This window comes from Sapajus apella, unplaced genomic scaffold (assembly GCF_009761245.1).
Source record: "Sapajus apella isolate SASKATOON/1434 unplaced genomic scaffold, GSC_monkey_1.0 scaffold4811, whole genome shotgun sequence".
Classification (NCBI taxonomy): Eukaryota; Metazoa; Chordata; class Mammalia; order Primates; family Cebidae; genus Sapajus; species Sapajus apella.
In genome coordinates this window covers 1-3,616 of record NW_022441737.1, presented here as the reverse complement: position 1 = coordinate 3,616, position 3,616 = coordinate 1, and the positions used below count along the sequence as shown (strand labels likewise).

Genomic DNA, 3,616 nt, shown 5'->3' with positions numbered 1-3,616 from the left:
GAAACTTAAACAATTCAACAAGCAAAAACCAAATAACCCCATTAAAAAGTGGGCAAAGAACATGAACAGACACTTCTTAAAAGAAGATGTACAAGTGGCCAACAAACATAAAAAAATTCTCAGCATCACTAATTGTCAGAGGAATGCAAATCAAAACCACGATGAGATACCATCACATACCAGCCAGAATATCAATTATTAAAAAGTCAAAAAGTGGATGGGTTGCTGGGCGGACCGGTCATGGAGAAGAAAGGAGAGTAGCGGGCCACTGAATAAGCTAAAATGATGCCCACGCCAGTTATCTTGTTGAAAGAGGGTACTGATAGCTCCCAAGGCTTCCTCCAGCTTGTGAATAACATCAGTGCCTGCCAGGTGATTGCTAAGGCTGTAAGAACCACCCTGGGTGTCCATGGCATGGATAAACTTATTGTGGATGGCAGAGGCAAAGTGACAATTTCTAATGATGTGGCCACATTCTGAAAATTCTTGATGTTGTCCATCCGGCACCAAAGACTTTAGTGGACATTGCCAAATCCCAAGATGCTGAGGTCGGTGATGGTACCACCTCAGTGACCTTGCCGAGTTTCTGAAACAGGTGAAACTGTAGGTGAAGGAAGGTTAACACCCTCAGCTCATTATCTGAGGTTTCTGCACAGCCACCTAGCTGGCAGTTAACAAGATTGAAGAGATTGCTTCGACTGTGAAGAAGGCAGATAAAATGGAGCAGAGGAAGCTGCTGGAATAGTGTGCTGGGACTGCTCTGGAGCTCACAGCAGAAAGCTTTCTTTGCTAAGATGGTGGTGGATGCAGTGATGATGCTTGATGATTTGCTTCAGTTTAAAATGATTGGAATCAAGAAGCTACAGGGTGGAGCCCTCGAGGATTCTCAGCTGGTATCTGATGTTGCATTCAACAAGACTTTCTCTTATGCTGAGTTTGAAATGCAACCCCCAAGAAACACCACAATCCCGAGATTGCCCTTTTGAATGTCGAGCTCGAGTTGAAAGCTGAGAAAGATAATGCTGACATAAGAGTCCACACTGTTGAGGATTATCAGGCGATTGTTGATGCTGAGTGGAACATTCTCTATGACAAGTTAAAGGGGATCCATTATTCTGGAGCCCACATTGTCTTGTCCAAACTCCCCATTGGGGTTATGGCCACCAGTGCTTTTCTAACAGGAACATGTTCTCTGCCGGCCAAGTACCTGAGGGGAATCTGAAGAGGACTATGAGGGCCTATGGAGGCTCAATCCAGACCAGTGCGAATGCTCTCTCAGCAGATTGATGCTCTCTCAGCAGATCAATGCTGTCTCAGCTGGGTCGATGCCACATGTTTGAAGAGACCCAGATTAAAGGTGAGAGGTACAGTTTTTTTACTGGCTGCCCCAAGGCCAAAATATGCACCTTCATCCTCCGTGGCAGTGCTGAGCAGTTTATGGAGGAGATGGAGTGGTCCCGCATGATGCCGTCATGATCATCAAGAGGGCCATCAGGAATGAGTCAGTGGTGGCTGGTGGCGAGGACGTTAAGAGGGAGCTCTCCAGGTACTTTTGGGATTCCTCAAGGACTATCCCAGGAAAACAGCAGTTGTTGATTGGGGCATATGCCAAGGCCAAACCTCAGTGTAATACAATATACCCATATACCAAAACTGCACATTTACTCCCTGGATCACAAATGTTAAAATTATAAAAAGGAGAAAACCCAATTATATTAACATGCTTCTCTTACAATCCTGTTTTTAAAATAACTAGAATTTTCTGTTACTGCATAGCTACCCTAGCTTGAAAAATAGAAATAATAATAATTAAAAAAAAAGAGGCCAGGCACAGAGGCTCATGCCTGTAATCCCAGTAACTTGGGAGGCTAAAGCAGGAGGATCACTTGAGCCCAGGAGTTTGAGACCAGTCTGGGCAACATAGTGAGATCCACATCTCTATTAAAAACTCTAAAAATTAGCTGGCTGGGGTGTTGCATACCTGTGGTCCCAGCAGCATGGGAGGCTGAGGCAAGAGGATGATTCAGCCCAGGAGTTCAAGGCTGCAGTGAGCTGTGTTCATACCATTGTACTCGAGGCTGGGCAACAGAGCAAGACCCTGTCTCAAAAACAAACAAAACACACACACACACACACAAAGCCCCCACCAAATCTAGTGCATCATCAGCCAGATCTTTAGTTCTGCCTGTTAGATACAATTTTCTTGTGATAGCAAGTATTTAAAAATTATTAATCTGTTTTTTAAATATATAAAATATCTTCTTATTGAAGGGACAGATGCGTTGAATTGTTACCTTTATTTCTGTTGAAACTATGAAGAAGAAATTAGGAAGACTTTAGGTTTAAAATGAAAGACAGATTACGTACATTATATTCTTGTGAAACCATGAAAACAAAAATAAAGGAATAAAACAAAAAATACTTGCCAATTTTATCCAGTTGTATGATTATGATAGAAGGGATAGTCTGAAAACAGTTGTAAATACGTTTATAATTTGTATAGTTCTGATAAAAATTACCAGATAATAAGAATTTACAACCATATCCTCATTGAGAATGGAGGAGAAAAAGAAAGATTTCCACATGACATTTACTCTAGAAACATGTTTGGCGTGTCTGTTTTAAAATAAAAACAACAACAACAACAAATAAAACAAAAAACTAGTAACATACACTTTTTTTTCATTTAATTTTAAAGTGTTTATCAGAAAAGAACTACTTGTGGCTGGGCTCGGTGGCTCATGCTGTATTCCCAGCACTTTGGGAGGTCAAGTGGGCAGATCATTTGAGGCCACGAATTCAAGACCCACCTGGCCAACATGACAAAACCCTGTCTCTACTGAAAATATGAAAATTAGCCAGGTGCAGTGGCTCGTGACTGTAATCCCAGCACTTTCAGAGGCCGAGGGTGGCAGATCATATTAGGTTTGTAGTTGGAGACCAGCCTGGCCAAAATGGTGAAACCCCATCTGTACTAAAAATACAAAAATTATATGGGCATAGTGGCTGGTGCCTATAATCTCAGCTACTTGGGAGGGTGAGGCAGGAGAATCGCTTGAGCCTGGGAGGTCGAGGTTGCAGTGAGCCGAGATCGCACCACTGCACTCTAGCCTGGGTGACAACAGTGAGACTCCATCTCAAAAAACAAACAAACAAACAAAAAACAATGTGATAATTTTTCTGTGGTCAGAGTTTCTGAGCCATGAATGTCGGTTCTGGCATCACCTCCCAGTGCTCTGAGAATTCCCCAAGCCAGTGATTGCAGTCTCCCATTGAGAGCTTCCTGAGATACTTTTCCAGCTCTCTGTCTTTCTTCCATGTCTCCTTGATCTTGCTGGCTTCATGATTAATTGCTGTCCAGGTCATGTTCATCATATCAAAGAGGAGAGATTGCTCTCTATTGATGGCAAACTGCCAGGACGCACCAGTGCATCGTTCTGCTTCACATTGACAAAACATCTTGGCCTGTGGAGTGGAAGGACCTGTAATCCAGACACAGAGCCATCATCCTCAACTCTTAAGAAGTCCATCATCTTCCAACAGGTCAAGTGTTTCTCTGCACATTTAGAGGCCTGTATTCTTTCTGCCTGGACTTGTCCTTTCTTGCCCGTTGGGT

General features: G+C 42.9%; 1 pseudogene; it reads left to right on the top strand.

Annotated features, from left to right (window-relative positions):
• Positions 1-193: 193 nt before the first annotated feature.
• LOC116547801 lies at positions 194-1,841 on the top strand (annotated as a pseudogene).
• The last annotated feature ends 1,775 nt before the right edge of the window (positions 1,842-3,616 follow it).